This window comes from Pelodiscus sinensis, chromosome 2 (genome assembly GCF_049634645.1).
Source record: "Pelodiscus sinensis isolate JC-2024 chromosome 2, ASM4963464v1, whole genome shotgun sequence".
Taxonomy (NCBI): domain Eukaryota; kingdom Metazoa; phylum Chordata; order Testudines; family Trionychidae; genus Pelodiscus; species Pelodiscus sinensis.
This window is the reverse complement of record NC_134712.1, coordinates 232,526,344-232,540,474: the sequence shown is the minus strand read 5'-3', so window position 1 is coordinate 232,540,474 and position 14,131 is coordinate 232,526,344. Positions and strand designations below refer to the sequence as shown.

The following is a 14,131-nucleotide window of genomic DNA, read 5'->3' as shown; positions in this document are numbered from 1 at the left end:
CTTCTCCCTTATCCACAAGGCTTGTTATCCTAACAAAGAAAGCTATCAGTTTGGTTTCACATGATTTGCTTTTTACAAATCCATGCTGGCTGTTATCTGTCACTATATTATCTTCTAGATGTTTGCAGATGAATTCCTTAATTACTTGCTCCATTATCTTCCCTGGCACAGAAGTTAAGCTGACTTAATTATGGTGATCAGTTCAATATAGGGACTGAGATAAATGAGGGTATGTCTACACTACAAAGTTAATTCGAACTAACAGACATTAGTTCGAATTAACTTTGATAGGTGCTACACATACAAACCGCGAGTTCAAACTTAATTCCAACTAGCGGAGCGCTTAATTGGAAGTAGGTAAACCTCATTCTACGAGGACTAACACCTAGTTCGAATTAACTAGTTCGAATTAAGGGCTGTGTAGCCACTTAATTCGAACTAGTGGGAGGCTAGCCCTCCCCAGCTTTCCCTGGTGGCCACTCTGGGCACCACCAGGGAAACTCTTCTGCCCCCCTCCCGGCCCCAGAGCCCTTAAAGGGGCACAGGCTGGCTACGGTGTCCGTGCCAGGTGCAAGCCTGCCAGCACCCAGCTAGCAGACCCTGCACCTGGCATGGCTCGAGCCAGCCACCCGCTGCCAGCCAGCCCTCCGCCTCTTCCCGGGACCAGACTGGCGGCTCCTGGGAGCCTGCCCACGTCCGCAAGAGGCGGGCGCCCACCTGGTCTAGTGCAGACATCGTGGACCTCATCCACGACCAACGCACTAGGCACAGCAAAGTGGCCGTCTAGGGCAGGAGAGCTGCCAGCCTGGCCACCCAGGAGCAGGTTGGCATGAAAATCAAAGTGGTCCACTGAGACCCCCGACCCTGAGCCCTGAGCTTAGAATGGCCGTACTGGGTCAGACCAAAAGTCCATCTAGCCCAGTAGCCTGTCTGACGACAGCGGCCAACACTAGGTACCCTGGAGGGGATGGACCGAAGACAATGACCAAGCCATTTGTCTCGTGCCATCCATCTCCAGCCTTCCACAAACAGAGGCCAGGGACACCATTCCTACCCCCTGGCTAATACCACTCCATGGACCCAACCTCCATGACTTTAACTCATTTCTCTTTAAACTCTGTTATAGTTCTAGCCTTCACAGCCTCCTGCAGCAAGGAGTTCCACAGGTTGACTATTTGCTTTGTGAAGAAGAACTTTCTGTTGTTAGTTTGAAGCCTGCTACGCATTCATTTCATTTGGTGTCCTTTAGTCCTTCTATTATGGGTACTAATGAAGAACTTTTCTTTATGCACCTTCTCCACCCCACTCATGCTTTTATAGACCTCTATCTTATCCCCCCTCGGTCTCCTCTTTTCTAAGATGAGAAGTCCCAATCTCTTTAGCCTCTCTTCATATGGGACCTGTTCCAAACCTCTGACCATTTTAGTTGCCCTCCCCTCTCCCACCCTCTCTCTTCCCCTCTCCCACCTTCTTTTCCCAGTCTCCTCGAGTTTTGTTCAATAAAGAAAGTTTCTATTTTTGAACACACATGTCCTTTATTTTATACATCAGGAAGGGGGGCTAGGGAGGGGTAAGTGGAAGGAGGTGAGGGAGGAATGGGGTACGAGCCCCATTATTTTGTAATGATCAAAAGACAACTGAGTTTGGGAGGCAAGGGAAGAAAAGCCTTTAAAAAGAAATAGGATTACAGAAGGACAACTATGTCTTAAAACCTGCATTTACAAGAGTTTGGGGGCTGATTTCTATTTGAATGTCATCCATGTTTCAGTGTGCTTTTATCTTCAATTACTGAGTGGTAATTACAGGTTTAGGACACTAGACCATTTGCAGGAAGCCATGATTAAGTGTCTCTATTAAATTGCTCCCTAGTGTATATGTTATTATTTTAATACCAGGTGACACTGATTCTTTTCTGACATCTGCACCAGCTTCAACACTTGTGGGTTTTACTTAGGATTTAAACCTGAATAAATAAGAGAGGGCTTGCTGTATTCAAGTAATTTTCTGAGACATATTTTTTCTCTAAATACCAATGACATACTGCATTTCAGAAATAATTTCAGAGCCTAATAAAGTGAAATGCTTCAATTAAAAAAAATAGCTGCTATAAACACAACAATCAACTTTGCTATTGTACAATGAAAGAATTAAAAAATACCAGGGAACTTTAATTTGTATATTTTAATTTATATAACATCATAACTGTGAGTGGTGTTCGACAGACACAATAAAAATTGTATCATGGCCAAAGGGGGAAATTTACACACACTCATTCCCAATTACACAGTTCATCCCAGTTTAAGTGTGGGATACCTTATTCAAATAGATTAGCACACAAGCTTTTTATTAAACATGGCTGGGTCTAACATTAAAGGCCATATGTCACTTTCAGCTGCAGGTATCACAAAGCAAACCTCAAAAATCCCCACTCTCTTAAACATAACATCATGTATTTAATTTGGGGACAATCCCTGGGATCAGTCTGTCTAAAGAACTGAGACCTATGAGCTCTTTGCAACGCAAAATTACAGAAGCAGCTTGTGTGTTGCTTATGTGGGGCAGGGCTGTCTTTTTGTTCTGTGTTTGTTCAATGCCTAGCACAATGGGGTCTGGTCCCTGACTGGAGTCCCCAAGCAATATGGTAATACAAATATAAATTATACATGTGCAAACACTGGCAGCAAGTGTGTAGAGAATTTGGTGGTGCCTAGAATGCCTAGAGCCCACACCTCTCCCCAAACCAAACTTTGTTTACCCGCACCACCACCACCACTTGCCTAAGGCTCTGGGATGGTGTTTGGGTGCTGGACGCAGGCTGTGGGAAGGAGTTTGGGTGCAGAAGGGGTGAGGATTTGAGCTCTGGGAGGGCTTTTAGGTCAGGGCCAACTTATCCATTAGGCACAGTGCCTAGGGCCCACGATACTTTTAGGGGCCCACGAAAATGTTTTAATTTCTTTTAAAATCAGAAGGAAAAAATGAACTTTTAGGGTCACAGAAAATGTTTTAATTTTTTTCTCACATCAGAAAAAAAGATACTTTTAGGGCCCACGAAAATCTATTAAATTTTGCCTAAAACAGAAAAAAAAATGTCAAAGTATTTAAAGTTATATCAAAAATAATTTTTAATATATTTTTTATAGAGGACGGGGCCCACGAAGGCAAAAGTGCCTAGGGCCCACGAAAGTCATAATGCGGCCCTGGTTTAGGTGTGGGAGAGATTTTGGAGTGCAGGTTCTGGAACAGAATTTGGATGCAGGGGGAAGAGGTGGGGATGCAATGCTTACCTGAGGCACTCCTGTCAGCAGCTGTTAGGTGAGGGGGGCTAAGGCATCTCTGCATGCTGCTTCTTGCAGCCACTGCCCCTGCAGGTCCCTTTGGCTACAGGGGTGCTCAGGGTGAGGGCAGCATGCAGAGACACCTTCTCCCCCAGGTCTGCAAAGCATGGGTTGTGGGTGAAGGCCCAGCTGGGGAAGGCAAGTCTGAGGCCCTGTCCCTTCCACCTGAGGCCTCGGTCCTTCCTTAACCTCCTCCCCCTATGGAGTCAAGCCTGGCCTCCAAGCCAGGTTACTGCCCGCAGCCCAGCGGGTGGCTTAGCCCAGCGAGTGGCTTAGCCCCACCCTACCTCAGTGGTCAGAGCACCTGCAACACCTTTGCCACAGCCTCAGCTCTCCTGGGTGTCTGGAGAGCCGTGCTGTCACACCACAACCACAGCCCCAGCCCTCCCAAGTGGCTGGCAGACAGCATAGGCCTTCCCTTGCCTACATTACCCACCATTCATGCTGCAGGGGCATGTTAGCAGCAGGCAGGAAGCCGTTCCCACCTCACTGCGCTGCCAGTGGTGGAGGCAGGGGCCCCCATTTTAAATAACCCAGGGTCAGCAGGCAGACCAGGGGAGAGACCCAATCCTGAACTTTGCTGGAGCAGGGCCCTTAGGCCAGGAATATTCCTGGAATCCAGAAACCATGGACCCCTATAACTTGCTATTCTGTATGCAAAATGTCTCATTGGAAGGTAAAGCTAATAAATAGACCCAGATCCTCAAAGGTATTTATGCTCCAAACTGCTGCAGATCTGCCAGATCAAACCATTGAGAAATTTCATTAAAAGAATTGCAGGAAAAATAGAGGAATGACCCTTCAAAATGCCATAATGATGGTAGATTTGTGGCACCTGATTCAATCTTACTATTGCAATACTAGGGTTATCAGATGGCTTTCCAAAAAATACCGGACACAAATGATCTCAGAACGGGGGGGGGGGAGGGGGGGAGGGGGGACCAGCCGGGAGGGGAGCGGCCCTGGTCGGGAAGTGGTCGGGGGGAGTAGGGCTGATCGGGGGGCAGAGAAACCGGCCAGCAGGAAGCAGGGCTGGCCGAGATGGGATCAGGGGGAGCGGGGCTGGCTGGGGGATATTGGGACAAGGAACCGGCTGGCGGGAAGCAGGGCTGGTCGAGAGGGGGTCGAGGGAAGCAAGGCTGGCCGGGGGGGAACTGGCCGGTGGGGAGCGGGGCTGACCCGGGCGCACGCAAATCCCGGGGTGCTGCCCATCCCAGCAAGGCGCACGGGCAAGTCCGGCCACAGGGACTCAATCCTGCCCTGCCCCCGCCCCTACCCCCTTCCTCTCTACTGCGTAGCTGCATACTGCCTCGCTGGTAGACACGCTCATGCAGTACGCAACTACGCACTGATACTCACGATAACAATAAAACTTAATCAGAAAATACCGGACATTTATATGTCCAGTATTTTCTCAATTTGTTTCCTGGACAGAAAGCTCAAATACCAGACTGTCCGGGTCAAAACCAGACACCTGGCAACCCTATGCAATACGAAAGTGGAACTCACCAGCTTTGCCCAGCCAGTACATGCCATGCAATCGAAGACATTTAAATAGCAAATAGGGAAAAAGTCACTGCTATAATAGGTCATCATTTCACCAAGAAAAAAAAAAGGCCTCATTTAGTGCTACCTCAGCAGCAAATTTAAATAGAGGAGGGGGCTATAGACTAATCAGAGAGGAGCGCTCCAGGACTTCGCCTTTACTGCAGCACTAGGAAGCAGACTCCAAAAGCTCTTATTAAGGCTGTAACAAAATAAGCCTTGTTTTATTGCTTTGGTTAATTCAGTCTGCCTACATTCCTGTTGTTCAGACACTGTAGTATAGTACATTAAAGAGCATATGCAAAAGCCAGTCAGCTGTAGTAATACAGAAGGAGAAATAGGCAAAACTCTTTATTTTGATTTACAGTAATGTTTTATGTGAATCCTTTCCCACGACCCATTCTTATAGATCCTCTACTCAGACATTATCCCCAACCAAAGTATGAGCCAAATCTCACCTCCCAGCAGGATATACACACCCATAACAGAATCTAGGGTTCCCTTACCTTTGTGGAGACACATTAATCTCAGTGTCCTTCCTAGCCCAGGATTTTTGGATGTCTTGTTGTCCCACTCCTCTCTCCTGTACCCAAACAGGGATATGCACTATATTTGTGTGACGTAGAAGTCAATGAAGCACAAAACAAAAAAAATCCACTATTACATTCTACTTAGAAATGGAACTGGTACTAGTGGAATTTTTGCCAATGGCAAAAAATAAACCATTCATTCTGTCCTCCCACTCTCTTCCTCCCTAACTGCATAAAGATAGTAATTCTGTCTGTCAAGACACATATTTATATAGACGCTATATATATATAGTTAGAGAGAGAGTCGATACCAACATATATATCTGTGGGCCAAAAAAAATAGGGACTAGTTTAAAGAATTTGAGCACAAAGTAAACAGTCTTATTTGTTTGTTAATGACAATTTACAATCAGCAAGTCTGACTAGGTCTTATGCAAAGAAATGAAAATTATGGCTATTGACTGAGCTTTGTTTTGGAAATTGAAAACATCCAGATGAGGATGACATAAGAGGTAGTAGCAACCTGACAGGGGGCAAGAGAGGACGAGTAAGAGGATTTTTGAAAGACCTTAAGCACAAGTAGCTTAAACTAAAATTCAAATGAGCAGAAGACATTTTGCATACATTTTTCTAAAAGCTCTAAAAATTGACCTTAGAAACCAAAAGAAATGGATATTTACAGGGACTTAAGGATCACTACTGGCAAAATAATTTTTATGTGCAACTCCAATGCCCTTTTTTCTTGCTGTGTAGACCTTCAATGAGTTTTCCAGATCCTATTTATAGTAACCAACCTCATTTATAACCCTCACTGTAGGTAGTTAAATGTGAACAATGACACAAGAAAACTAACTCCATATCACTCAGAAGAAATAAAACTCATGGCTCTCTATCATGGGAGACCATTACAAGGAGTCATTGCCCTGTGGAAGGGATCTGATTTCATTTCCTCCTCCAGTGCTTTTGCAAATACCGTTTTCCATATTTCAAAAGAAAAATCTAAGAACTCCCAAATTTTGCAGCTAGTAGGTCCTGACAGCTTTCTGATAGCTGAATAATGATGGATGCTGCTACACTGTTTACACAGCAAGGATGGGAGGGAAAAGGCCAGATAAGCAAAAGGATTTCACATCCTTGTTTGGATGAATAGCAAGAAGGGAATGTCCTTTGCTTCAGCAGTCTACAGAGTTTATTTGAAAACAGAACTTGGTCCAGCATAAGATTTACAGTGGCCTGCTTTATTCCCCTCTAACAATGGCTGTTAATCCAACGACTCTATTCTGTGTAAATGAGGCAGAGTAAATGCACGATACTGCTAGACCTGGCTCATGTACACAGTCCTCCCTCTCACAAATAGTCCCACTGAGGTTAGAGTGAGCCTTCACATTAATAAACTAGTCATGTGAATAAGGGTTTGCAGGATCAGGCCCTAAGACTGTGTCAGCTGTGGTTTAAGAGGCCAGACACTGATTGATTGCTCAGTGTATTGATGCTAACAAGCTCTGCACTGTATGCCGACCATCTACTCCTCATTCATTAACTGGGCACTTAGTGAAAATTCACGGGGGCCCTTGTGGAACTTTTACCTGTTCTAAAAAAAAGAATTTTTTTTTTTATAATCCTCTAATAAATAGCTACAGGAACTCATTTCTTGGTTCATTAAAAAAATCACCTGAGAACTTTGTCAGTCTCTATTTAAAATTCTGTCTGGATTATTTGAAGGGAATCTTATTTCCTTTAGTTTTCATTTCTGATCAACACACATTTTCCCCCGTTACAGAAATTGAGGGTGTTGCTTGCATAAATAAGGATCCTTTTAGCTCATTTACTTTCAGTTGCACAGAAAAGAGACAAACGCTGGCAAGTGTGAAGCATATTTCTAAGCAGCTGAAGCCAGAATGCACTCTCCCTTTTCTATGCAACACTTGAATTATGTCCCTCCCGATGTGGCCATGAAACATTCATTTAGCTCAGGGGAGATGGAACAATTTTTAAATTAGACATTGACCCCTATGCTCAATTGCTCCCCTTGGCCTCTTGGGAAAACTCTGCGCTGAATTTTAAATGAAGCGGGTTTGGTAGGATTCAGTGCATGAGCTGTTTGATGCCCTCTTCACCCCATAGGCTACATCAATGCAACAGATTCTGTGTGTTTGATTTTTTCAGGGGAAGGGAGATAAAACCAGGCCTTGTTTGTTTTTTAAAATGGAAAAATATAAACAAAACATATGAGAGTGGATTACTGCTGCTGCTCTCCCTGATGAAGTCCTAGAGATTTCCTTACTAAATTAGAACTATTCAAGAAGTTCTTTTGAAACATTTTGAAAAATATAATGCAGAATTATGTCACTACCAGAGAATTCTATTAGGTGGTTCAAAAAATGCCTTAGGAAAAGTTGGCATTCTCTTTTCAATGCTATCGGTATTAGAGTAATTAGTAGGGTTGCCAGATGGTTTCAACAAAAATACTGGACATACTTGACATTACATCACAATCTACATTACATGTTATTTAGAATATACCAGACATTTATATTTTCTCAATTTGTTTCCCGAACAGAAAGCTCAAATACTGGACTGTCCGGTTCAAAACCGGACACCTGGCAACCCTAGTAATTAGACCCTATTTGTTGGTTCCTACAAAATTCTAAAAGACTTTTCTGTAAGTGGTGAAGAGTTTCGGTTAAGAATGCAAATCCTATCTCTTCCATACAAATCCAAGCCCCTTCTCTCCACTTTCAGGCTGGTTATAGGTTTTTTCCATAAAGAAATTCCAGGGAGTGTGGTTTGAACCAAACTAATCTTTATAGTAAATTCCTGTAGTCAAAAGGGGAAAGATGCATAGTCACCATGCCATTCGGCTAGTTGCAGGAGTATGCCATACCCTCTTTACAGGTATGGCAGCATTGCACCTTTCCATATACATTGGGGCCATGTCTAGAATCCAGAGCTTTTCTAGGATATTAGAGGTATCCTGGAAAAGCTCTGCAGCATCCAAGGAACATGTCCGCTTTTTCAGAATAGTTTCCGAAAAAGCGGACATGTTCTTTCAGCATCCCTGTATTCCTCTCGGTGAGAGGAATAAGGGATGTTCCGAAAGAGGAGTTTTTTCCAAAATTTGGCCCCCTGTACACGGGCCAAATTTCAGAAAAGCCTCTTTTGGAAAAAAAGCGGAAATAAATACGCAAATTGTGATTCGCAATTTGCATATCTTTTTCTAAAATAACTCTGCAATCTAGACATAGCCTAAGTTTGGTTCACTGACTTTCATGGCCAAGCCCTGAGTTAGACCCTCTTCATATTGGCCCACCCCTAAAGGGTTTGTATAGTACCTAGCATGATGGACTCCAAGTCCTTTGGACAATCCTATTATTATGAACAGTGTTTTTGTTCATAAGAATTGCTTCCATTCTGTCTCCTCTCTACAACTGAATCCTGTTATTGTTCTGAAGTCTCTCTTCCCCTTTCATCCTTCCAGCGCAACTTGCCTTAATCTATGAAGCACTCTAAACTACGCTCACTTTTCCCCTTCTTTGTTTCTTCATCCACTCTTCCTCACTGGAGTCAGTCTAGCAAAATATTTACTTGAGCTCTATTGATTTAACTTTTCAGCTCCCGTTACTTTTAACTCTGCTATGGCTTCAACTGTCATTCTCCTGTTCTGCCTATGTATCAACCCAGATTCTTACAATGATGGATTCCATTCAAAAATTAAACACAAGACAATAGGAACTTTGTAAGAGCATTCTTTAAATAAAACATTTTGAGATGAGCTTGCAAACTCGATAGGAGTTTAGGGGTTCAACACTCAAACAAGCAGTGGAGGCATAAAAGTAGCAAGAGACTTTTGTCATTTCCATGCTGTCACCCATGTGTAGATCCCCTCCTCCAAACCAGGTACCCAGACATCTCCCCCCTTTGCCCTATATTACCAATTAATAAGCAGCAGCCAAGCTTTAGTAGCTGAAAAAAGGAAGAAAACTCTCTCTCCTGCAAACTGCCTCACTTCCTATGGGACAAGCATGAAACACTCCAAGAGATAGGGTTTTTTGTCAGCACCGATGCTGTATGCTCCAGAAACACAGAACATGAAGGACAATTGTGTTACCTTTTATCGTGTCTTTATAAGAGGGAAGTTACAAAAAATGAGAGAATATCCAATTCTTCAGCACCAGCTGGGGGGGGGGGGGGGGGAAGCAGGGAAAGGAGTGTTTGTAAATTTGGGAGGAGAGGTTTACAGGGGGGGGGGGGAAATGTTTATACCAATCCCAACAGAGTTTGCAGTGAAGCATATACGGCAACCCAGCAGCTATTGGCTTTTTGAAAGAGCAAATTCGACTGGGTGCTTAATTTTGTTTGCTCCTGGGCAGTAGCTTCACTACCACTGCTCCCACACCCGTGGTTCAGCTCCCGCACCCACAGCTGTTCTGTGTTCCCCTGCTCTGACCTTTTAGCCTTGTCTGGTCAGGGCACCACCTGAGGCAGCGAGATCTGACACTGCGGCCTATGGAAGCCTGCTTGGACCACATACAGCTCTTAAAGGGGCAACGTTGGGGGGGGGGGGTTGGTTTGGGGGTTTTTTGGTGTGTGTTTTTTCTCAACAACTTCTTTCCCTCGACTCTTTGCGCTGTATCCACCACTATTTTGGCTCTTTGACTATAACAGGTTGGCCACCCCTGGTATAAGCAGATCATCTTGTTAGTGGAGGCATAAAATAACATGCATGTGCATGCTAGTGAATTGTGGGAGTGTAGAAATACTTATATTCACTAGATAGTTAATATCTCACATAGTCCCTGATTTACTAGTGCAATCACTTTAACAATTTTTACACCACCCAAGTTTTCTGTGTACAAATATTTATTGCTATAATTGCACTATTTTCAACAAATCTCATGTATTAGTTTCCTAATACAATGGGATGTAAACACAAAAAGAAAAAACTAATCTGACCCAACTCCTAAACATACATATGCAGAGTAATTTTTTAGCTCACATATAATAGACAGTAATCTTTGTATGGAATTCTACACACACTTCCCTAGTGAACTGAAGGATACACATAAACAATGTGATCTGGAGAAAGGTCACCAGAGAGACTAGAACTGGGGTTAGCAGCAGTAGCATGCAAACCAATTGTTCAGAAAGCTTCAGGCAAAGCAAGTCTATCTAAGTACTACACAAATGCTTGTGCTGAAAGCTGATAAGACTTAATCTTAGGGATGAGCCAACCTTGAACCCCATTGTTCAACAAATGTTATTAGGAATCGGCATGCAGTGAGAGCAGCTACACAGTTGAAGCTATGGCTCAAGGGAATAGAAGTATGAGCGCAGACTGCAGAGCATTTAATAAGACCCATGGACCACCAGCTGAGCCAGCAGCAATCAATAATAGAGAACGTGGTCCCTCGGTCTCCCTGTTGCGGCTATATAGCAGTCAATGTGGAGTAGTAATTAGGGCTGGCCAAAACCTGTTTTTCAACAAAAAAAGAGGGTGTCAGCAATACAAAGTATTTTCTACAAAAAGCATCTGCTTTCCATGGAAAAATTATGGATTTTGACACAAAACAGAATTCCCAGAAGCTGAAATGTTTAATTTTAAAACTTTTTTTTAATTTCATATACTGCTGCAGTGCCTCATAGGAGTTGTAGTTCAGTTGTCTTATGTCCCCATTCTCCTCTATGGGCTTAGTTTCAGCCAAACTTCACCTCCATGAGGTGCTATAGCTAGTAACTGTCATGGGCCAAAGAGTAATAAAAGGTTTCTGATGAAGAGAACAAGTTGATGTGACAAAAATAGTTCATGGGAAATATCTGCATTCATGAAGCTTACAAAATCATAATGACACCTGGGCTCACTTTGAACAAGTCAAATGGAATCTTATGATGTGTATTTTTGTTAATTTTTTTCCATTGTTCACTTATTCCTGGAACCAAAAATGTTAACATCAATTTTTCTGTGGTTAGGCATGCATGAGCAGTTGAAATCCATATTTGTATAAGAAGCAGCCTATGTCAGACCATTCTGAAATTTTGCCAGTCCCATTTTTGAGAACGTGGTTATTACAAGCTCACATTTGTAGCAGGACAACTTTATATTATGGTGCTAGAAAAGACAGTTTATCCAGGACCAATTCCTTCCCTTATCCTATCATTTAAAAAATATTTCATACGAAAAATTTATAAACAAACAGAAAATATATTAACTGTTTGTATACTTTAATATATATTAATATTTCCTACTTAATGGTATAATTTAAATACCAGCACGATGGTGACAAAAATATACTAAAATAATCCCAAATTCCATTCATATGTGGTTATGTAGTGACGAAATGTAAATTTTTTTGTTTTTGATAAGAGTAATGCCATACTAGATCCTGAGTTGGTGTGTAAGTAAACATGTCTCCACTGAAGTCAACAGAGTCAACAGCTATGTAGTCGGGTTTTCAAAATCACCTAACTCATATTGAAATCAATGGGAAATAAAGTCTGTTCTCCACTAACAGACATAAATCTGGTGTTAACTACTTTGAAAAAATATTCCAGAATTACATTAGGGTAAAAGAGAATTTACTCTACTTTTTTAATATCGCTATTGATATTCCATTTTAACCATACAGATTCTGAGGTTTCTGAGTGATATTGGATTTACAGCAGTCAATATATTTTATTCTTTGATATAAAGAAAAAGTCCATGTTTAAACCACCATGGAAAACAACTTCTTTAGTAACTCTCTCAGAGTTGGGTCCACAGCCCAAAGAAACTCCAGAGCTAGGTTGTAACTAATCTTTCATCATAAGTTTGAATCCTGCTCTAACGTCCTCTTAAAAATCTACTTCCTGTCAGAGATTTCTTAAGCATGTCCCATAAACATATAGGTGTTTGCTTGGCTTGGTTGTTTTGCAAACCCTGATGTGAGCTGGATAAGACATCTTACTGTAAATTCTGAAAATGCTTAACATTAATTGGCATGTCTTAATAACCTTACTTGTCTCTTAAAAGATTTATTTTGGCTTTGGTCTAGAAAGCTATAGTTTGTGAAAAGCCATTGTAAAACACCTATTAATTATAGTTAACGTTTATAGAAATAGTTCTTTGGATCCTTGAATGAAAGCTGTTATGGGAGTGCAAAAATTTTATTTACTATGAGCTTGTTATTTGGCAAATAAAATAGCAACATGAAGACCATCTGGTGGAAAGATCTGATTAGTTACATAGGTGGGTATAAAAAAATCAGATGTGTACAAGTCTCAGCTGGAAGAATATACATGTGTAGCTTCTCTAAAAGAACCATAGTTCTTCAATATCATATGCTAAGTCTGAACTCACTTACAGTAATTAACTTCAGTGGAGTTATTCCTGAATTTTACCAAGATAAGCAAGATCAGAATTAGATCCATTTGAGTAACTCCTATGGGTATATTTAGATTAGGAAGAGAAGGGACAAGCTCAGTAGTCAGTACACAAAGTGAGTTTATCACATGACAAACCAACTAGCCCAAGGAAATACTTAGCTTGAGATATCTAGTGCGTGACAGCTACCACTCCTCTGACTAAGCTGCTGCTTGATATTTAGGAAACCTTGCAGTTCAGGAATTAGCATATTTCTGTTCATTGGAGGAAATATAAAGCCAGTGCTTAGGTCTGCATTAAAATGTAATTGTGGTTGTGGTCAGAAATGTATCCAAGTAAAAATTGCACCTTCTTACTCATCATATTTGCTTCCTGTGTGTCTGAGTCATCTCTCACTTTACTGACAAAAATCAACTTTTCATTAGTTGGTTGCAAGTTGTCGATGCTCCAGAGCCAAAAGTTGGATTTTATCCTGCCTCTTAAAGTTTCATTTCTGGGCTCTTTGTTACATGTGATGGTGCCTGGGGCAGAAAGAACTTGATTTTCTGGTGCATCTGCAGCAATTTTGCATTAGAAAAATCACCTGAGCATATATGATGTGGAAATAATTGAAAAACAAATAGGGAATCATGCAGTATCACTGTTAGAGTAACTTCAAAATATACTCAATGTCGTCCAGTGCTGTAGCTATTCTTACTCCTAAAACTATAATAATGGGCCTGATTCTGTCCACACTTACTTCAGTGTAACTCTTTTGATTTAAGTGGGGTTGTTCCTGATTTATGTTGATGTCAGAGCATGATCAGGCCCACAGTTTCTTAGTACAGTTTCTTAGTACAGCTGCTCACCTTAGCTAAAAGTTTCTTTTATGTTGTAAAGAGACAGACACGTTGGTTCTGACCTAGATAAGATTCTTTCTTCCCTCCCCCAGCCCAGACAGCTATGAAAGTGAGATTGTAAATCTCCCATAGTGAAGGGACTTGGACAAATCAATAATTTATATAAGGATTTTGAGAGACTTTCACCTTGAGGAAGTGCCAACCCTATCATAATTCTGTAGATCTTGTTTGAAAATGTTTTCCATTACTAATCGAGAGAATTTTTTTCCTTATTATTTATACAAGACTCCTTTGATTTCCTGCGTGTGACACTTCAGAATGAAAATGGTGACTGCATTAATTAAAAGCAAGGATGAGAACTCTTTCTCCCCCATCCTTCACTTACAATCCAAGTAAAGTGCTGGCAGGCAGAGCTCAGCGTGCAGTGCTCCACTTCCAACTATGAACCCGTTTTATAGGTTTCTGTCAATCTCGCTGCTCCTGGCTAAAATCAGTGCTTAGCACTGTAACTTGGAAAGGAAATGG

The 14,131-nt window shown here is 41.9% G+C and overlaps 1 long non-coding RNA gene across 3 annotated transcripts in view; it reads right to left on the bottom strand.

Moving 5' to 3' along the window:
• The window catches only part of LOC102450663 (uncharacterized), a 190,074-nt gene that overhangs the window by 84,860 nt on the left and 91,083 nt on the right, over nt 1-14,131 (bottom strand). For 2 of the 3 annotated variants that reach the window (XR_012902106.1, XR_012902105.1), the window contains exon 6: nt 5,387-5,486. The exons of the other annotated variant lie outside the window; for it this stretch is intronic. This is a non-coding gene — a long non-coding RNA (uncharacterized LOC102450663). The remainder of the gene's footprint in view (nt 1-5,386; nt 5,487-14,131) is intronic. 3 annotated transcript variants of the gene reach the window in all.